Source organism: Lathyrus oleraceus, chromosome 4 (assembly GCF_024323335.1).
Source record: "Lathyrus oleraceus cultivar Zhongwan6 chromosome 4, CAAS_Psat_ZW6_1.0, whole genome shotgun sequence".
Taxonomy (NCBI): Eukaryota; Viridiplantae; Streptophyta; class Magnoliopsida; order Fabales; family Fabaceae; genus Lathyrus; species Lathyrus oleraceus.
Window position 1 is genome coordinate 240,259,793 of NC_066582.1, and position 23,258 is coordinate 240,283,050.

Sequence of the window (23,258 nt, forward strand, 5' to 3'; positions counted from 1 at the left end):
GGGCCACCTCATGTGCATCATTTTGCAACATTTTGCATCATTAATAAATGGATGTTTTTCACATTAAAAGCGGTGTTCCCTGTTTTTCACTTATTTTTGCAGTTTAAAAACAAAAATAAAAATGGCAATGTTTATTTTCATTTTTCCTTCCTTTTGATTGGCTTCGTTCTGACTTTCGTATTCTCCGGATCTCATTGATAACAATTCTGTTACACCTTCATATGACTTCGACAATCCCATCTATCATGCCGAAGAAGAAGGCGAAGAAGATTGTAAATTGCCGGAAGAATTAGCCAGGTTGTTGAATCCAGAGGAGAAGGTGATTCAACCGCACGAGGGGAGAGTTGAAATTGTTAATCAGGGAACCGAGGAGGTCTGAAGGGAAGTGACGGTTGGGGCCGCCTTGGAGGCGAGTGTCAAGAGCGGAGGTGATGCCATTCGGTCTCAAGAACTTCGGTGCCACGCATCAAAGAGCTATGGTGACTTTGTTTCATGATATGATTCATCATGAAATCGAATGCTATGTTGATGCCATGATAGCAAAGTCCCAAACAGAAGAGGGGCATTTGGCAGATCTGGCCAAGTTATTTGACCGGTTGAGACAAGTCGAACTGAGGTTGAATTCGAATAAGTGCACTTTCGGAGTGCGGTCCGGTAAATTGCTGGGTTTTATTGCGAAGAAAAAAAAAGAGGAATCGAGGTCGATCCTGCTAAGGAAAAAGTAATACAAGAAATGCCTGAACCGAGAACAGAAAAAGAGGTTCGTGGTTTCTTAGGTAGATTGAACTACATTTCACGCCATATCTCATCTAACAGCCACGTGTGAACCCATATTCAAGTTGTTAAGAAAAGATCAAACGGTCAGGTGGAATAGTGATTGCCAAGCGGCATTTGAAAAGATAAAAGAATATTTGCAGGAGCCTCTGATTCTGATGCCTCCCGTGGAGGGACGACCGTTAATTCTGTACTTGACAGCCCTCGAGGGGTCTATGGGGTGCGTACTGGGGCAGCATGACGAGTCTGGTCGAAAAGAGCATGCAATTTACCTTAGCAAAAAGTTTACCGACTGTGAAACAAAATATTCACTGCTCGAGAAAACTTGATGTACTTTGGCATAGGCTGCTCGCCGACTAAGACAGTATATGCTGGTTCATACCACTTTATGGATGTCCAAGATGGATCCGATCAAGTATGTATTTGAGAAGCCAACATTGAGAAGCCAACATTGACCGGACGGGTTGCGAGATGGCAGATGATTTTAACTGAATATGATATACAATACACCTCTCAGAAGGCAATCAAGGGGAGTGTATTGTCTGAGTACCTCGCCCAGCAACCCATTGAGGATTATCAACCAATGAAGTTTGAGTTCCCTGATGAGGACATCATGGTTCTCAAATCGAAAGATTGTGAGGAACCAATCCCGGAGGAGGGGCCTGACCCTGAATCCGAACGGATTCTGATGTTTGATGGGGATATTCACATGGATGGTAGTGGAGTTGGAGCTGTTTTGGTTACCCCGAAGGGATCCCACATTCCTTTTGCTGCCCGGCTAACATTTGAATGCACCAACAACGTGGCTAAGTGCGAAGCTTGTATCCTGGGTATCGACCCTCGATGCGTCTACTGGGGCAAAGCCTTTCTCGCTGTGTATGGATGGAAGTCGTGCTACCAGTCGAGGTCCAGATTCCGTTAGTAAGAGTCCTGATGGACGTGAAATTGAAAGAGGCTGAATGGGTAAGGACTCGGTATGAGGAATTGAGCTTGATTGAGGAAAAGAGGCTGGCAACCCTTCGTCATGGACAGTCGCACCAGCAGCGAATGAAGCATGTTGTGACCGGAGAGTGAGGTCTTGTGGGTATCACGTAGGAGATGTGGTGTTGAAAGGGATCCTTCCTCCTCAGAATGATCGTAGGGGCAAGTGGACACATTATGAATGTCAATTCGTGGTCAAGAAGGTTTTCTCTGATGGAGCCTTGTTGTTGATGATCATGGATGGCGAGGATTTTCCATCCCCTGTGAATGCGGACGCAGTTAAAAAATACTTCGTATAAGAGACCCGCTGGACGAAAAGAATAAAATAGTCCAGGCAAAAATAGGCATCCCGGCGAACCAGAAAAAAAAATGGCAAAGGTTCGGGCAAAAATTAGGGATAAAAAGGAAAAAAATGTACACCCGGCAAGTCGAAAACCCCACAAGGGCGGCTTGGGCAAGAAAGGGTATCCCGGTGGACTGAAAACCCGAAAGGGCGGTCCAGGCAAAAAAGGGATTGAAACGAACAACTGCGTCTAGCATGATCGTTTGCACTTTGGATATGACATGGATAATCCCCGGTAGGGATCGGTCGGAAGCGTCTTGTTCAGAAGGCAGAAAGCGCGGAGAGTCTTGAGGACATATGGGGTGTAACCGAGTTGGAACTCGATGAGATCACGGGTTCACATTGCCATTAGGATAGATTTTTCCTTTTGTGTGCAATTACCTCTTTTCAGGGATTGCTTCCTGTGTATTGCTCAGTCATGAGCCACTTCTTTTTCAATCAATAAAATGCATATTCAGTCAAATAATTTTGTTTTTGTTTTCATTACCGCTTTGATTGCAAAAACATCCAGTTATTTTTGATAAAGAATATTTGCATTTTGAGACATACGGGTCCCTTCCAATGCATGTTTATAGGATTGGGAACTTAAAATCTTATTTGGAAGGTGGAGTGACCCAAGTGTTGAAATTTTGGCATGCCTGGGGCATGTTTTTATCTAACGATCTCTTTTGCAGGTGCTGTTAGATATTTTCACTCACTTGCAGGTTGTGATGTGAAGCCTTTTTGACAAAGGATCCCCGTGGAGTCCAATCAGGGACGAGGAATGGAGGAACGGTGAAAGACGACGGAAGAACGTGCGACGATCCTGGAAGATTAATCAAGAAGACTCTTCAAAGTCCGAGGACTGGAAAGTTTGTGCGAATTTAAGGAGTTCGATCTCCGTAGAGTACGGAGAAGTCGAGAATACAAGGTGATGAATCAGAAAAGTCCAGACGAGTCTGGGAGTTCTCAAAAGTGGAAAGATGACACTGGATTTAGATGGTGAATACCAGGGTTCGACGAGTTGACAGGTGTTCCGTGCCAGATTTTCCTTATTTTCCCTAGCAGGGTCGGGATTGTTATCTCCCCAGCGGGTTCAAGATAGATGTTTCCACAGCCGCCAGGAATGAAGGTGGCAGTTTCCCCAAGTAAGTGTCGGGATTGTTATATCCCCAGCAAGTCGAAGATTGTTGTTTTCCCCGCAGAGTGCGTTGGTGGTTTCTTCCCCAACGAAGTCCCCAAGCGGATCAGGTTTAGTGGAGGTCATCCCTGGTGAGGATGGTCCTTTCCCCAGCAGCAGTGCTATTCCCCAGCGGGGTGGAGATTGGAGTGGTATCGAGTTCCTCAGCAGAGTGCCTCGAGCTCCCTATAAGAGTCCCTTGAGGGGATACTTTTTATGCATTCATCATTTAGAAGATCATAGCATATTGCATAATAAATTGCGTAGCATTTCCATGGTTATGGAGCATTACGCCGAAAAAAAACTCATGCATAAGCATTGCAAGCATGAACTAGTCTCAAGCCGTGGTTACCGTTTGAGAAGTGGTTTCGCTGGTTGGAAGATCAGCATCAGCATTGCAAGCATCAGTTACTCAAGCCGTGGTTACCGTTTGAGAATTGGTTTCGCCTGTTGGTGAAGATGTTACTCCGAGGAGTTTAGCATCGTGACGTGGGGTCAATGGTATTCCCCAGTAGTGCAATATTGGAGGAAGAATTTCTGTCATGCAAGATGGAAGTTGGAAGGTATTACTCTGAGGAGTTTAGCATCGTGATTTTGGATCAACAACATTCCCCAGTTAGTCTCCGGCAAGCGTCTGCCTTGTTTTGACATATGTAGATGTCATCCCTACGATACCAATAAGTGTCGTGTCGATCCCCGTAATGTATCTTTTCTTTGGTGTCAGTAAACATCATTGTTCGATGTCAGTAAACGTCGAGTTCCTTCCCAGTCATGGGTAAATGTCTGGTCGAGTATCTTTTCTTTGGTGTCAGTAAACATCATTGTTCGATGTCAGTAAACGTCGAGTTCCTTCCCAGTCATTGGTAAATGTCTGGTCGAGTATCTTTTCTTTGGTGTCAGTAAACATCATTGTTCGATGTCAGTAAACGTCGAGTTCCCTCCCAGTCATTGGTAAATGTCTGGTCGAGTATCTTTTCTTTGGTGTCAGTAAACATCATTGTTCGATGTCAGTAAACGTCGAGTTTCTTCCCAGTCATTGGTAAATGTCTGGTCGAGTATCTTTTCTTTGGTGTCAGTAAACATCATTGTTCGATGTCAGTAAACGTCGAGTTCCCTCCCAGTCATTGGTAAATGTCTGGTCGAGTATCTTTTCTTTGGTGTCAGTAAACATCATTGTTCGATGTCAGTAAACGTCGAGTTCCTTCCCAGTCATTGGTAAATGTCTGGTTGAGTATCTTTTCTTTGGTGTCAGTAAACATCATTGTTCGATGTCAGTAAACGTCGAGTTCCTTCCCAGTCATTGGTAAATGTCTGGTTGAGTATCTTTTCTTTGGTGTCAGTAAACATCATTGTTCGATGTCAGTAAACGTCGAGTTCCTTCCCAGTCATTGGTAAATGTCTGGTCGAGTATCTTTTCTTTGGTGTCAGTAAACATCATTGTTCGATGTTAGTAAACGTCGAGTTCCTTCCCAGTCATTGGTAAATGTCTGGTCGAATATCCTCTGACATGTCACCATCAGAGTGGTGGTTGGTGTTATTTCCAGCATTGCCAACGGAATTAGCATGGGAAAATGGAGAACGAGGTTCATTGTTTGGCAACAAGATTGACATGAAGTTATCGGGGTCCAAATGCGGCGATCAGGGATCATCCGCGGGGGGAAAAAAAAAGAGAAAAAATCAGAAAATTTTGGGGTTCAAGAAAAGAAAATATAATAATCCCCAGCGGAGCGCAAATTGTTCTTCTGTTCTTGGTATTCAATCACTCTTCACCCTGATCATCTGAAAGCCGAGGTTGTTCATATCGACAGGTTCACAGTGGATTGAATAGGGGCAGCTGTAATACCTCAAAATTTGCCCTCCTCTTCTTGGGACTAGTTTAGCATATTGCATTTCATGTTTTAGGGCATTAGGCATTGCATTTTTGCATTTCATGGGAATATGAAGTCATCCTCCAAAGTCTTTTCAGAGATGGAGAAGTGATATGATTCAAGCCTGGGGGTCTTATTGAATTGATGATCAACCATCTGAGGGTTTGCAGTGCATTAGGGTTTCTTGATCCTTCAGAGGTCTTGGGCATTATCTTGGTTGCAAGGATATATCGCCATTATCATGGTTATGTCATCATCCAGGGTTTCATGATTCATGATCAGTTTCCTTTGGATTAGGGTTTTGACCTCTAGTCAACCCTAATCAATGACTTCTATTCCAACCAGGGATTTTCAAGGAAATGAGGTATTCTATTGAGATAGAGATCACATGGTTATATGGAGAGATTATTGGAGCTAGGGGGTCATTTCTGAGCCATTTCCTCAGGTGGTAGAGGCTCAAAGTCCACAGTGCAGTTTCAAGTCATCTGGGCCCCATAAAAGTCAACAGAAAGTCAGCTAAGGGCTAAGAGGTGGAGAAATGGTTTGAGACACTTCATTCATGTCCAAGAGGGGCCTATTCATCATGTCAAACACATACCTTGAAGATTTTGAAGTCAGATCAAAAGTTTCCCAAAATGGAAAGTGACCTGTAATTGGAAGTTTCCAAAAATAGCAAGTTTTTGGACCAACTTCAACTTGACTTTCCAATATCAAAGAAGCTTAAAATGAAATTTTGGCCAACATGAAAGTTGAATATCTTTCTCTCCCATTTCCAAAAGGTCATAGATCATGAGCATCTGATGAATGATTGAAGAGTTATGATCAAATGATCATCAAGTGTGCATGGAACTTCAAAGTGCCATAACTTTTGACTCAAAACTCCAAATGAAGCCACTCTTTTTGCAAATTTCTTGTATTGACCTATAATTTCCAAATCCATCATCACATTGCATGAAATTTCATCATATGATCATTTGCCCATGCATACTCATTTTGGAGGGAAAATGGAAAATTTGAATTTGGTGCATCATATGAACAAAATACCATTGCCAACATGTGCATGAAGTGATTTTAAATGATTTTGAGCATCCATACAGCACTGTTCACGTCCAAATTTGCATGGCACCTCACATTTTCCAATTTTGGTCATACACCTTATTTTCCTTAATCTTAATTAACCAAGTTCATTTTTGATTAGCATGGTGATTAGTAAATGATATAAAGCCTTAATCATAACAGAATTTTCAGTTTACACAATTTCTTGATCTAGATCTCATTTTCCCTCCAAATTTTTCTCTCATTGGAATTCAAATTTTCTCCACACAAACACATAATCTCTGCATAGATCCTTCATCATCATGGAGTTTTGAGCTAGATCCATACATTTTTCGTGGAAATTGAGCAAGGTTTGGGACTGTTCAAGAGCATGTGCATGTCAATGGCAAGTTCAAATTAAGCAAGATTCAAGAGGATTCGAGTGTTGATTTTCATTCAAAGCTTCGAGGCAAGGATACTGAAGAAGGATTGGAGCTTTTGGAGGCTTGGATACACTGTTTTCATCACTGCCATTCCAGGTTGGTGAAAATTCGAAGCTCTTAATTCTTAATTTTATGGACATGATATTGTAGAGCTTTGCATCTTTGTAGGTAATCTCTTTAACTCCATGTAGTCTGGAAGACCTGCTATCTTTGGCAGGCACCTGTCTGAAGCCCTCCTTAAGAGGCAATGTTTGTGATTGTTTATATTTGTGCCATGTACTTCAAAGACCTCTTAAGTGAAGAGGCATTGGCAGATAGAAGGGATGTGCAATCCATCCCCTGCTATTCAGTTGAGTCTTTCATCTTGCTCGCACTACGTGCTGATGCATTTTGAATAAACACCCAAAATCTTGTATATAGAGTCAGTCATTATGGAATAGAGTTCCTCATTCTGGACTCCCACACATTCTTTGATTAAAGCTCACCCAGGTCGGGTTAAGAGCTATGAGGTCTAACCCTCATCTCCCATTTCATCTGCTCACCCTGACGGTTAATGTCAGTGGTTAAGAGCCTCAGACACCCCTTCCAGTATTTGGCTTGTTTGTCAAGGTCGATATGACCCCTTGACTAAAGCCCAACCTTGTATGAGCCGCTTGTTTGCATATAGCGTGTGATGATTGCTTTTGATGTTTATCTGCTTTTGCTTCTCATCTTCTTTCTGTAGGAGTCGTATGATCAACTTTTGAGGAAGTTGAACGTACGTAGAGATAAACTTGAGTTGACTCACTGCCTGTGTGAGTCAAACTCTTGTTAGAGACCTCAACCTAGGGTTATAATTTGCATGATGACTATTAGGCTCGAGTCAGTCTCCCTTTTAGTCCGTTATTCCCTTGGTCTCTGGTTAGGAGAAAGTTTCTCCCCTGTTAAGGGGAACTACGTCGCCCTGATCCTCATACCAGATGAGGTACGTAGGCAAGAGATCACGCGAGATCTCTCCGGGCACCCTTTTTCTTTTTGCGTGTGTTTTACTTGACAACTTCTAGGCTCGAGTTCCAGACTCCCTTTTAGTTTGTCAATTTGCTTTCTACCTTTGGTGTTCGCTGGTTAGCAATTGCTTGTTTGTGTGGAGTCTGATGTAAGTCCAGCTATTGGCCTTCGGTTTCCTGTTGCGTTTTTGTGTATGTTTGGAGATGGATGTAAGCCCAGCGATTGGCATTCCGTTTCCTGCTGTTGTTGTCTATTTGTGGAGTCTGATGTAAGCCCATTGATTGGCATTCAGTTTCCTTGTGCTGTTTGTGTTTCTTTTGTTCGGAGTCAGACGTAAGACCAGCCATTGGCAGTCTGTTTCCATTTGCGAGTTTCTTTTGACGTCTCAGCGTCTTGGTGTTGTGTTTTGTTTCGGCGTGCGTTAGCCGAACTACGGTAGCTCTGATTCTCATTCCAAATGAGATACGTAGGCATAGGATGCGATATCCTAGCGAGCCAGTTCCCCATTTCCCCGAACTACGTCGACTCTGATGTTTGTTTCTGACAAACTACGTAGGCCCAGGATGCGATATCTTGCCGAGTCCGCTTCCTCCGTCTTCCTCCATCGGTGTTTTATTCCAGTGTGTGTGCATTCTTTTGAGCAGTATTTTAGCAACCTTATTCTTTTCTCTTGAGCGTGGATCCCTTCGAGTACGACGGACGTGAGGGGTGCTAATACCTTCCCCTTGCGTAACCGACTCCCGTGCCTTGTAATCTCCGGTCGTAAGACCATTCCTTTCCAGGTTTACTTCGAGCGTTTCCTTTCCCTCCTTTGGGATAACTAATGCACGGTGGCGGCTCTGTTTGTTTTGTTTTTTTCCCGTCGGTTGTTTTTCGCGTTGCGACAATACGTAGGAGCAAGATTGTGAAATCTTGACAGGCCCATTAATAAAAAAACTTAGATTTAGTCCCTTTCGTTAAAAATCCAAAAACACTCTTATCTCTTATATTTATTCTTTCCCTCATAATAACTTGAGAAGCCTAACATTTCAAACTAACACTAACGTACACAACTAACCTAATAGTTCCCGTTGAGTACAATGGACGTGAGGGGTGCTAATACTTTCCCCTTGCGTAATCGACTCCCGAACCCTAATATTGGTTGCGACGACCATAATCATTGTCGTCCTTTCTTGGGTTTTATCGATATTTCCCCTTTCCTTTTTAGGAATAAATAAAGTTCGGTGGCGACTCTGTTCAGTCCATCATTGCGAGCATGCGATTGCGCTTCGCTAAGTCGTGTTCTCATTTTTTGAGGTGCGACAGTACCCTTGCATCCAAGCATCGCCGTATAACTTTATTTCCATAACCTAGATTATCTTTCTAAGTCATTCATCTAGTTATACACTTAGGTTTCCTCACTCATCTTCATAAGGTTTTAATCATGTTATTTCACAATCAAAACATACAATCAATTCATAACATATCACAATGTCATACATGAAACACACATAATAGCATAACATGTCACAATATACCCTAGGCAAAACCATCTTACAACTCACTCAACATTATCTTAGGTTATTCAAGTTGTTATGAACAAACAAGTCAAACATAATCACTACTATTCTCTACCAAGCATGCTTCATTAATTCATGATGTCTCATCACCATTTAATAGCCTATTGGATTATATATCTAATGTTTCAAGTCTCATATCAATCAGATTCACGATTCTGGAATTATGGCGGAAACAAGAACCACATATTCAATCAACAAAATAACAACTCAATACATCTCTCTCTCTCTCTCTCTCTCTCTCTCTCTCTCTCTCTCTCTCTCTCTCTCTCTCTCTCTCTCTCTCTCTCTCTCTCTCTCTCTCCCTCTCTCCCTCCCTCCCTCCCTCCCCTCGCTCTCTCTCTCTCTCTCTCTCTCTCTCTCTCTCTCCTCTCTCCTCTCTCTCTCTCTCTCTCTCTCTCTCTCTCTCTCTCTCTCTCTCTCTCTCTCTCTCTCTCTCTCCCTCCCTCCCTCCCTCCCTCCCTCCCTCCTCCCTCCCTCCCTCCCTCTCTCTCTCTCTCTCTCTCTCTCTCTCTCTCTCTCTCTCTCTCTCTCTCTCTCTCTCTCTCTCTCTCTCTCTCTCTCTCTCTCTATATATATATATATATATATATATATATATATATATATATATATATATATATATATATATATATATATATATATATATCCTATCAATCATTTACATATAATCATGTTTTCAGTTAACTATCTAATAGAGCATTGAAAAAGCTTTCTAACGCCTCCGACCACGTCCAAAACGGATTTATGAAACTTATTTTATAATGAAAACAATTGAACCAATCAATTGCTGATAAGGACCAATCGATTCTATGAACATTCTGTCCAAATTTTCACTATCTGCACTGGACTAATTGATTGAGCACCGTAGCTAATCAATTGTCATCATTAAAATTCAACTTTCCTTCACCGTAACATGAACCAATCGATTGGTTCTGTAGTGAAATCGATTGTTCTCTGCTATTTCATCAAAATTTCATATTTTAACCACATCAAACTCCATACTCAACCATTCTAATCCATAACACAAGTACACATGAATCCACAAGAATACTTCAAGAATCAACCAAACACAACATGAAATCAAGAAAACAACAATAACCATAATAGGAACAAGAACAACAACAATTTCATCATGTTAGAAGCATATATCAATAACATCACAAAACCCTACACCCCAAATCCACATATTCTTTTCCTCAAAAGTTAAATCTATCTATAGAACTCACCTCTAAAGATGAAAATGATGAATTTTGGTGAAGAAATGATGAATAATGATGATGAAGATGAGATGATGGTAGTGATGATGAGTTTTTTCATTCTTGCTCTTCTTTCTTCTTCCTTCTCTTCTTCTCCTCTTCCTATTTCTCTATTTTCTTTTTCTCTTTCTAATAACTCTCTCATTCCTTTATCCACTTCTTCTTTTATCCTTATCTTTCTTTTCTTTACCATCACACACAATATATATATATATATATATATATATATATATATATATATATATATATATATATAGTAATAAAAAATATCTCAATTGATATTTTGTCTTCTAGTACCAATTGGCCAGTCATTAATGTTATCAAATGTCCCCTCTTGTACTTATTAATAATGGTCAGTCTCTTTTAATAAGGATTGGTCTCTTCAGAGTTTACCGGTTATTCTATTGGTCCCAACTGATAACTTTTAGAGCACATAAGAGCTCAAATTATTCCAACTGACAAAATATAGAGTGCATAAGAACTCAGTTTGTCTAGACTGACATCAAATTGAGCATTTAAGATATATGGGATATTACTCTTTCGGTCTAAAGAAGTTACTTTTATAAATTTTGGTTATTAATGAATGCATATAGTTTGATATATAGACCATGTTAATTTGTTATTCAATTAATTAAAAAATGAGTTTTATTTATATAAGAGTTGAAAAGAGGTGTCATTGATATTTATAATTAGAAGTCTATTGTCAACCATCAGAAGTCTATTATGAATCAATGTAGTCTGCATCTCTTTCTTTATCATCAGAAAAATACTTACCACTTGCATGTCTCATGTGTCTGAACTTTGTCATTATCTCATATTCTTAAACTAGAAAATCAATTTGCTAACGGCATAAATATTTTTCATATCCATACATTTTTCTTTTAAATCATGTTCTAAGTTTTGGCAACCAAGCATATAATCTGATCGAGAAATTAATGGATCCCAAATATATAAGTTTTGAATATAGATTGTCTTTAGCTAGAATTTTAATATATTTTCCTTTTCCTTTTCAACCTATCCTAATTTTTTATTTCAATTAGTTTTTGTTTGGCTTATACCCTATGTATTTAAAAGGATTTTGAAAAAACTAATTGATTTTTAGAATAATATTTCTTCAGCTTATTTTTAAATATTTTGGATAATTTAAAAAAAAAATTCTACTTTTATAAAATTAAAAATTAGGTGTTGTTGTTATTTTGTTATTAAGTATGTTTTTGAAGTTTTATTTTAGAAAAAAAATTGAAGAAAGATTTAACATTGTCATTTAAAAATGCATGAAAGTTGCACATAGTAGTGTTTTATGGTGTATTTTGTTTTTGCTAATTAATATTATGAGAAAATATGGATTGAGATCATAATTTTGTATGTTGCAGAATTTGTGTCTTAGGTGAAATAAAGAAACTCTTTTCATATGAGTTTTTTGATACGTTCAAATTTAAAATCAGGGTAATTCCTCATAGTTATGAAAAATGTTAGTTTTGTATATAGACAATGTTAATTTGTTATTTAATAGATTTTAAAAAAATAAATATATATATAATAGTTTGAAAGGAGAGAATTTGTAGTCACAAGTCTATCAACGATAAAAAATAATTCTTCTATGTAGTTTTCTATAATTTTGATAGTTTTATTAATTAAAAACGGAATATTTGTGAATTCTATAATTTTTTTATGGATTTAGCTTAATAAATAATAAATAGACTACATCCACCAAAAATGATCTAATCGAATCCACCAAAAATTGAAATTGTATTGGTCAGAATTAGGTCTTTAAAATGAAACTGCGGTCAGCTCAGATTTTTGACAACCAATATTAAAATTTATTTTTTATATGGTTAAATTTAAACCTGAAGTACTCCTCCTCCACTCTCTCTCCGCATAAAGAAGTTGCTTTTGTAAATTTAGTTATTAAAGAATCCATATGGTTTGATATATTGACCATGCTAATTTTTTATTCAATTTATTAAAAAATGACTTTTATTTATATATATGGGTTGAAAAGAGGTGTCATTGATATTTATAGTTAGAAGTCTATTGTCAACCGTCGAAAGTCTATTGTCAACCGTCGAAAGTCTATTGTGAATCAATGTAGTCTGCATCTCTTTCTTTATCATCAAAAAATACTTATCACTCGCATGTCTTGTGTGTTTGATCTTTGTCATTCTCTAATATTCCTAAAGTAGAAAATCAATTTGCTTTTTTATTCTATTTCTTTATAAAAAATAACAAAAAAAAATCTTTAGTCTACATTTATTTCGTCGTCTTTAGTCACCTCAAATGACAAAACCGTCCTAACCATATAAATATTTTTCATATCCATACATTTTTCTTTTAAATTATGTTCTAAATTTCAGCAACCAAACATATAATTTGATCGAGAAATTAATGGATCCCGAGTATATAAGTTTTGAATATAGACTATTTTTAGCTAGAGTTTTGATATATTTTCCTTTTCCTTTTCAACCTAACCCAATATTTTATTTCAATTGGTTTTTGTTTGGCTTATACCCTGTATATTTTAATAGATCTTGAAAAAAAAAATTGATTTTTAGAATAATCTTTCTTCAATTTATTTTTAAATATTATGGGTAATTTAAAATAATTAACCTACTTTTATAAAATTAAAAATGAGGTGTTGTTGTCATTTTGTTATTAAGTATGTTTTTGAAGTTTTATTTCATTAAAAATATGAAGAAAGGTTTAACATTGTCATTTAAAAATGCATGAAAGTTGCACATAGCTGTGTTTTATGGTGTGTTTTGCTTTTGATAATTAATATTGTGAGAAAATATGAATTGAGATCATAATTTCCTATGTTGCAGAATTTGTGTCTTAGGTGACATAAAGAAACTCTTTTCATATGAATTTTTTTATACGATCAAATTTAAAATCGGGGTAATCCCTCCTAGTTATAAAAAATGTTACTTTTTTATATAGATAATATTAATTTGTAACTTAATAAATTTTAAAAAATAAATATTTATATAATTGTTTGAAAAGACAATTTAGAGTCACAAGTCTACATTGTCACTGCAATTTCACGTCATAAGTCTTTATTATCCATGCAAATCTATTGCCAATTAACGCAAATAAAAAAAACAGCTTAACCTACTATTTTATTTTTCAAACAGGTAGATGAAGAGGAAGGAAGGAAGAAGAAGGAAAACGCTCATGGAATCATCACCATCTTCATCATCATCATCACCAACTTCATCTTTATTTCATCAATCTCATCATCATGGTTAATGGTAGTATGCTAAGTGTTCTCTCTTGACCATGAAAAATTGCCGTGAACATGTTTTCTATTAATGTTGTGTTATTGTGATTGAATGTTGTTGTGATTATGTGTTTCACACAGGTAGGAAAATTATTGTTCCGTTTGGTCAATCAATTGACATGAATTATATCCTTGAAAAATGAAAATGTGCCACACATGAGGGTTAAACCCAGAACCTCCTTGTCTTGGTGCAAGCCTTACCACTAGACCAAGGTTATTGTTGTTCAAAACTTATGTAATTGTATTATATATGTCTTATATTTTCTACCATGAATTATATATTTTACATTAAACATTGTTTGAATGGTTGTAACTATATCAAGAATTGTTTATGCATGTTGTGACTCATTGTGCTATCATGTGTGTTCTTGCATATATTATACCATTATATGTTTTCCATATGTGACATATATGATGTGAGCTTATGTATGTCATGATTTGATTGAATATGTTGATAGTGTATTAACATGATAAAATCTTATGAGAAAAGTGATAAAACCTTGGGATAAGCTAATTGAATGAATTAGGAAGATAATTAGGATATGACGGATAAATTTGGGCGACGATGTTTATTCGATATGATACCTAGGTGAGTATCATTGATGGATGATTTCTATAGTTAAGTGTGAGATGCGATGTATGGAAAATGTTATTTTGTTATGTGATTAAGGTGAATGTGATCACCTTGTGATTGTCGAATGAAATAACGTTGTATTTCTATCTTGTCACGTAGTTGGAAACAACCCCTTGATTGTGCCTTCCCAAGTTGCGATGCTCATATAGAGTAAGGATTGGGAAGTACAAACCCATACTTGAATGACCTGTGTTTGAATCCCAAAAGTGGTGGATCTCATGGTTGGTGGAAATCCCATATCGGTAAAAGACTTGAAATGGGTTTAGAGTCCCATAGGAACCGACGATTCTTAAGGTGGATGTTATCCCTTAGAATTTGAAATCCATGTGTATGTCAAAGTATGAGATATAATCCATAACCCGAGTCAATAACCCTAGACACAGGGCTTTCTGGGGAAAGATTATTATGATATAAGTAATCTGTAACCCGAGTCGATAACCCTAGACGCGGGCTTGCCGGGGAAAGATACCTATAATACAAGGATCCATGACCCATGTCGATAACCCTAAACGTAGAGCTTTCTGGGGAAATATGCCTTGATTTGGTTTTTGATTAGTGATTGTTTGGGTTGGTGAACTTAAGAGACATGTTTCCATATGTTGTGAGTTTTGTGTACTCAAGTCTTCTTTCCCCTTTCAACTTGAGTTATGTTTTTATTAGAACCTTGTAGATCCGAGTGGGCACATAAGATAGGAAACTCACTGAGATTATTATCTCACCCCAATATTAATGTTGTTGCTTTTCAGGTATTATTTTGCAGGTTATATTACAAGAGGAGTTGTGCATTGATGTTTTAAGGGATGCTGATTATTGTGATCTTCCGTTGTGGATTTTGTACAATTGTAGATATTGTACATAGTTCTTAGGTTTTTAATTAGGCATTATTGTATGACATGTGCCATTTTATATATTATATTTTATGAACATGTATATAAAGATGTCGTTAGACACTTATGTTGTGACAGTACCAATAATTAACACGTGTATGATATTATTCTAGATATATATTATACAGATTGTTACAAATCCTATATATATTTTTTATATCCATGCATTTTTGTTTCAAGATTTTACTAACCAAGGAGACAGATTTTTTCATATTTTCTATTAAATATTTTAACATTTTTCAAAACTTCAAGTAAAAGTATAGTATTTATGTTATAGGTTATATCGATAATAATAACATGCAATATTTTTTTTTCTTTCATTTTTTTGGGAAAATAGGTGGAAAGTAAAGGTTTAACCCATATTTTTTAAAAAGGAAAATAGGTAGAAAATAAGGGTTTAACACACAAATGTTTTTTTTAAAATACATGGGTGCAATTTTTTCACCTTTTTGTTTCAATTTAATTTTTAGATAATTTGTTAATTTATATTTTGAGAAAATATGGATTGAGATTAGAATTTTCTATGGTGTAGAAGTTGTCTCAATCATAAAATTTAACCCATTGTTAAGGTGAAATAAAGAAACTTTTTTCGAAAGAATTTTATGGTCAAACTTAAAATCGGGGACTCCCCTCCTAAGGGTGAATAAATTTCAACCGCCCAATTAAAATTGTTCGACCCATTGAACATTTTGTGCAAACGGTTCACATCGAGTCAGTGTCGGGGTGTCAGGTTGATTCAGTTGATTAAATTGGGTTGTATATGGTTGATTTGATTGGAATAAGATGAATATTGTTATTACCATTTTTATAATCTAATAGTGACATTGGTTATTCACAAGACTACATCAAAAGGGAATATGAAATTTTGAGTATTGTTTAATTTATGGTTTAAAGTATAATAATGATCAAATAAGCGTCGAATGATATTGAAAATGTTATTACGAAATAAAAATTTGTTTTCAACGATAAAACAATAATTCTTCTATGTAGTTTTCTATAATTTTGATAGTTTTTTAAAATTAAAAATGGAATATTTTCTGAATTTTATAAATATTTTTATGGATTTAGCTTAATAAATAATAAATAGATTAAATCCACCTAATGAACACAATCTAATCGGATTCGCCAAAAATTGAAATCGTATCAGTCAGAATTGCGGCTTTAAAATGAAACTGCGGTTTTCAGAATAATCTTTCTTCAATTTATTTTTAAATATTTTGGATAATTTAAAAAAATTAGTCAACTTTTATAAAATTAAAATTAGGTGTTGCTGTCATATTATTATTAGGTATGTTTTTGAAGTTTTATTTCATTACAAAAATGAAGAAAGATTTAACATTGCCATTTAAAAATGTATGAAAGTTGCACATAACAGTGTTTTATAGGGTGTTTCATTTTTGCTAATTAATAATGTGAGAAAATATGGATTGAGATATAATTTTCTATGTTTCATAATTTGTGTTTTAGGTGAAATAAAGAAACTCTTTTCATATGAATTTTTTTATACGGTCAAATTTAAAATAGCGGTAATCCATCATTGTTATAAAAAATGTTACTTTTGCATATAGACAATTTTAATTTGTTATTGAATAAATTTTAAAAAATAAATATTTATATTATTGTTTGAAAAGACAATTTAGAGTCACAAGTCTACGTTGTCACTGCAATTTCACGTAAGTCTCTATTATCCTTCCAAATCTATTGTCAATTAGTGCAAATAAAAAAAGAGCTTAACTTATTGTTTTACTTTCAATCACCTCAAAATTAAAAAAAAATTCATATAAGGAATACCTTTAAGATTATAAAATTTCTTAATTTTGCTAATAAGTTTTTGTTTATATGGGCCGTTTTCTATTTAGACTCTTAATAAAAAATGTTGTGTGATTTTCTGTTTAGTTCATAAAAAACCATTCCATGAATCCTATAAATATTTTCATTCCATGAATCCTATAAATATTTTTCATATCCATGCGTTTTCCTTTCAAGATTTTGATAATCAAGGAGACAAATTTTTTAATATTTTCTCTCAAATATTTTAACATTTTTCAAAACTTCAAGTAAAAATATAATATTTATGTTATAGGTTATATTGATAATAATAACATGCAAGTTTTTTTTGTTTGAGAAAATTGGTGGAAAACAAGAGTTTAACCCATAATTTTTTAAAGAAAAATAGGTGAAAAATAAGGGTTTAACACATAAATGTTTTTTTTTTTAATATTTGGGGTGCAAATTTTTCACCTTTTTGTTTCAATTTAATTTTGAATAATTTATTAATTTATATTTTGAGAAAATATGGATCGAGATTAGAATTTTTATGGTGCACAAATTGTCTCGATCATAAAATTTAACACACTGTTAAGGTGAAATAAATAAAAAATTGAAAGAATTTTACAGTTAAACTTAAAATCGGGGGCTCCCTCATAAGGGTGCAAGAATTTCAACCGTCCGATTAAAATCGTTCGACCCATTGAACTTTTTATGCAAACGGTTCGGATCGGTCGGTGTCAGGGTGTCAGGTTGATTCAGTTGATTAAATTGGGTTGTATAGGGTTGATTTGGTCTAATCAGATAAATATTGTTATTATCATTTTTATAATATAATAGTGACATTGTTTATTCACAAGAATACAACAAAAGGGAATATGAAATTTTGAGTATAATAATGATCCAATAAACGTAGAATGAAATTGAAAATGTTATTACGTTGAAGCTGGCAGAAATTTACCCGAACGCATCGCACGCTCGAAGATTCAACAGAGTCGCCATCAAACTTTATTTATTCACGAAGGAAAGGGAAAATATCGATAAAACCCGGGGAAGAGAAAAAGGGAAAGGAAGCCGGTTATGCAAGAGAAATGTATTAGCATCCCTCACATCCGTTGTACTGAACGAGAACTGTTTTGATTGTTCTTTGCTTGGATGAGTGATACTATCTAAAGATAACTCGCACAAGAATAAAGGGAAAAGGGAGAAATAGATAGAGTACCCGGTGAGGATTATGGCCCTCATGCATACGTATCCTTATAGTGCAATAAGGAATTCAGAGCTCCGTAGTACATAAAACTAAAGGTGGGAGATAAAAGAAGAGTGATAAAGGTGTTGTTTGAACCAAAATATAATATGGTTTGAACCCATAAAGGGATGACGTTTGAACCTAAGAGTAATGGTGGTATGGACCAATATGTGGTAGGGCCAAGGCATGAACCACTATATGGCGGGGCCAAAAACAAAGGGAATTAATTGTTTGGCGTCCTAGCGGGGTATTTGTTACCATTAGAGATATTGACTAAATCCAAGGTAAACCATACAAGTCGAGTCGCCACCGCACTTCTACTTATCCAAAGGAATGGTTAGAAAGCGAACAAAAACCTAAAAGTTTTATCGAATCAAAAACTAGTAAAAATGTCAGAGATCTGGGTAAGGGGGTTGGTTATGCAATGGGAAGGTTTTAAGCATCCAAAACATCCTAGGTACTCCTAGGGAGCCCTTTTCATAAGTGTTGTTCTAGTCTAAAGGGTGTAGGTATATCTAAAGTACTATTTACTAAAAGGAAGGTTAAAAGAAAATGACTCGCAAGGATGTCGCATCCACTGCCTACGTATCTCATCTGAGTATGAGAATCAGAGTCTTCGTAGCTCGACTACCTATGGGTTAAAGATAAGTGTGCTCGGTAAGACGTCGCGTCTTATGCCTACGTATCTCATCTGGAATGAGAATCAGAGCAAAACGTAGTTCGGCTAACTACGGGAACAAGGGTCTCGATTGCAACTAGGGCAAGAGAAAGGGAAGGTCTCGATCAAAACGAGGGCGAGAGAAAAGAATCGCAACAAGGACGAAAGCAAACAAGGATTAGTTGTTAGTCGTCAGTCAAACTCGGCAAGACATCGCATCTCGTGCCTACGTATCTCATCTGAACATGAGAATCAGAGTTGTCGTAGTTCGACTAAACTAGGGGTTAAGGATTGCCATCTAAACATGGACTTACAAAAGAGGACACCAGCCGTGTCAAAGGAGGGTGGGCAGTGTGTTCAACGTCCTAGCAGTAGGTGTCGCAGCTCGTTGAATCGAGTCTTAGGCAGTTACCTCTTTGCAATAGAATGGACTGACATGCCACAAGATCGGAGACGCACGGAAGGTCTAAAAGTGGGGAAGCTCTGCTCTAGAGTTGTCATGCAATATGGACCTATGTGTTAGGATTTACAAAGGGGAACATCTACCTAATGTTAGCACGCAAAGAATAGGGGAATTCTACCTATGTTATCATACAAAGGGTTCTACCTAATGGGTGCTACCTAAATGGAACAAGAGTCGACGGATGGAGCGCGAAGAGGAGTTACGGATAAGGGTAGATGGCGATGCCGGAGGCAATCGACTTACAGGTAGATGGCGATGCCTGAGGCAATCGACTTACAAGAGGATGGATGAATGCGTACTGGTTCTATTAAGTTTTGAAAATGATTACTCGACGTTGGATCGAGCTTTTGATCTTATTTTGAAATGGTTATCGGATGTTCGTTTTAATTCTTGTATTAACAGGTGACTAAAGAAATAAAGAAATAAATAGTATACACTTTATGGGAGAGGGGTACATTTGTTATGAATGGGGATTGTTCATGGCAAACAAACAATAAGAATATATGCCTCATACATCATACAAGTAGGCAACAATTATCAATCAGATCGGATAAATGAACAATATATAATTAAACCAAAGAATAAAATAATGGAGCATTTAAACAATGCATGGGAGTATGAACATGTTAAATAATCAAGCAATAGAAAGCATGAATGAGAGAAACAAGTATAAAAGATAACAGATGAATCAAACAGATTAAAATATACACACGAAGGGTCCACTGAATAATTTAATCAGGAAATGAGGTAAGGACCAAATAAAATCAAGGTAAAAGGCCTCTAATACATGGCATATGAGATTAACAAGGGAGGATCAAAAGATCTCTTCAATTGCCATAAGTAATCCCTAAGTCAAACATCGATCATAAAGAAGTCAACTGAAAATTCAAGTCAACTTAAAAAATAACAAATAAATAGCAAATTAATCAAGAAAATTATGAAAAATTAAACTAAATAAGGTGGGGTCAGGACATCATCATCCCCCAAAAAGATTTTAAAAATAATGAAAATTGGCACGTGAGTTAATTAAAACAAAACGTAGGTCAAACCAAAAGTCAATTAATAAGACTAGGTTAGAAATAAATCAAGAATAAATATTAAATTAATCAAGAAAATTATGAAAAATTAAACTAAATAGGGTGGGGTCAGGACATCATCATCCCCCAAAAAGATTTTAAAAATAATGAAAATTGGTACGTGAATTAATTAAAATAAAATAAAAGTCAAATTAAAAGTCAACCAACCAAACTAGGTCAAAAGTAAATCCAAAATAAATTGAAAATGTGAAATAAAATTCCAATAAAAAGTCAGTTTGACCATGAGACAGTAGTCAACCTTCATCCCAAAAATCAAATGCTAACAACAATTTTAAGTCATAAAAATAAAATCAATAAAAAAAGTGTGTTAAAATGGACCAGTTAGAATAAATAATTAAAATAAAATATTAATATTAAAAAAATACGAAAATAACAATTATATAAAATTAAATAAAACGTTAAGAAAAGTGAAAAATATTTTTGGGTAATTTTATGGACGAAGAAAATATTTTAAATAAGAAAAAGAAATATGAAAATGGAAGGATTAATGGTGATGAACATGGTAAGCAAGCGTAGATATATCAAAACATGGTCATGGAAGAGATGATTACCTAATGGAAAATAGAAGTGGAATGGAATCTGATATGTGATGAAGCTTTGCCTCCTTGCCACGAAATTCCAATGCTCCTTTAGGGTTAGGGTTTCAGCTTCTTAAATAGGGTGGATTAGGTGTTTTCATGGGCTTTTTAATAAGTGATTTATCCATAAGAATAAAAGTGTGAAGTGAGGTGTAAAATGTTGTTATTTTGGGTCAAACTTAAGTGAATGGATGTCCAATGCATGGCCAAAAGAGGTAAAAAAATGTGACTGGTTTGTGCAGCATGCTTAGAAAATCTGATTGGGCCAGCCAAACCCAAAATCTGCCTAGAAAATCAAGTCATGGTGCCCACTTTAAATGAATGTATCTCTCAAACCATGGATCCAAATGAGATGATTCCAAAAGGATGTGAAATAGGACATGTCAAGGTACAATTATTGTGAAGAAAGTATTTTCAAATAATGCCTTGAAGTGCAAGAAAACTGGCCAAGAATTTTTGACAAATTTTGAAGATTTTGGACTTAGAAATTTTTCTTAGTGTCCTAAAAAAATGTCTCACCTTGACTAAGAATAACTTTCTCAATTATAATCCAAATGGAGCAAACTTTATATCTATAGAAAGCTTGGAACAAGAGGAACAACTTTCATGTTGGAGAAATTTTCAAATGGAGCTTTTATCTTGATGCAAAATGGGCTTAAAGTGAGTGCAACGATCATGAAAACTTGCCCTAAATGGAAAGTCAACCATTTCCAAATTAAGTAACTTTTCCAATTCCTGATTAAATGATGAATCCATGATCCAACCTTGATCAAATTTCAAATTTAGGATACCCTAGGCATGGATTTTGAGATTCCACTCTCAAAATGTCAAGAGTTGACTTTTCTGGCCCCACAATTGACTTTTCCCAAACTGTCTGATTCCCGATTCCATTGATCAATTGAAGCACTTCTAACTCAAATAAAGAGCTGATTTTTTGTATGTAGACCCTTGTGGACATATGGAGGGCCATGGAAAAGAGTTTCACCCAAAGAATCATAAATAAATTGATTTTATACCAAACCCTAGTTTTAGGGCAAAATGATCAGGAACTGATTGCACTGATTGCCAATGGATCTTTCTGAGATAATTGTGAATCTTCCTAGGCCAAGATGCCTCTCTAATCATGACATGGACGAGCTCCTCTACTTCCAACCAAACATTGCCTATTTCAGGTAGCCATGGAACCCTAATTTCTGATTAAATCCAGATGAACACTCTGATAGCTTTGAATCCTTCACTGATGCACTGAGGACCATAATAAGATACTTGGACCCCCCTGAGACTCTTGAGACTTGTATACTTAGAAAATGAAGTCCAATTCTCAATCTTGATTTGTGTGGGCTCCTTCTGTTAAGGAGTGATCGATCAAAACCTGATCTCTATGTCACTAATGCAGTATGCAATGAGTATGACCTAATATGGTGCTAATGAAGTGTAAAACATAATATGGTGCTAATGCAGTATGAATGATTGATATAAGATATTGAATGAAAATAACGAATAGTGAATAATAGAAAATGAATGGAGTGATAGAGAGTAATAATTAATATAGAAAGAATTGAAAGATTTGGTAGAAGTGATGGAAAAGTATAATTTGGAACCAAAGATAAAGGTATTATTAGAATCCATAAACGGAATGACATTTGAATCCAAGAGTAAAGGTGACATGAACAATTATGTGGTGGGGCCAAGGCATGAACCACCATATGGTGGGGCCAAAAACAAAGAGAATTAAATGTTTGACAATAAGACAAATAACTCTTGGCACAAAAGTGGACGTTGTTCATTTGTCCTAAAAGGGTGTATATGGAATTCCAAAGGGATATGGTATTTAGTTTCAAAGATAGGCAATATGTCACTGAGATGAATGGCTTAATGATTGAAGATATTGGATAATGAATCATGAAAGATATTGGATATTTCTCTAAGGTAGAAGAAAGAATAATTATGGTGAAAGAGCAATCCATAATTAGGATGCTCGCCAAGGGTTCGAACCGTTATGCCTACATATTCTCATCGTGCAATGAGAAAGTCAGAGCTCCGTAGTTCGTGGAACTAATACGAAATAAAAAAAATTAGATTTGATTGGGTTGCCAAGAGGCGAGGTAAATGCTTGAATAGCAGGAGTGTGGCATTAACCAATGATGCTACATAATCCAAAGTGACAATGGAGAGATGATTGGCCTAAGCACGGGAGGGTTTAGAAGGCAACATGGATCGAAGGGTTCGCTTAAGCATGAGAG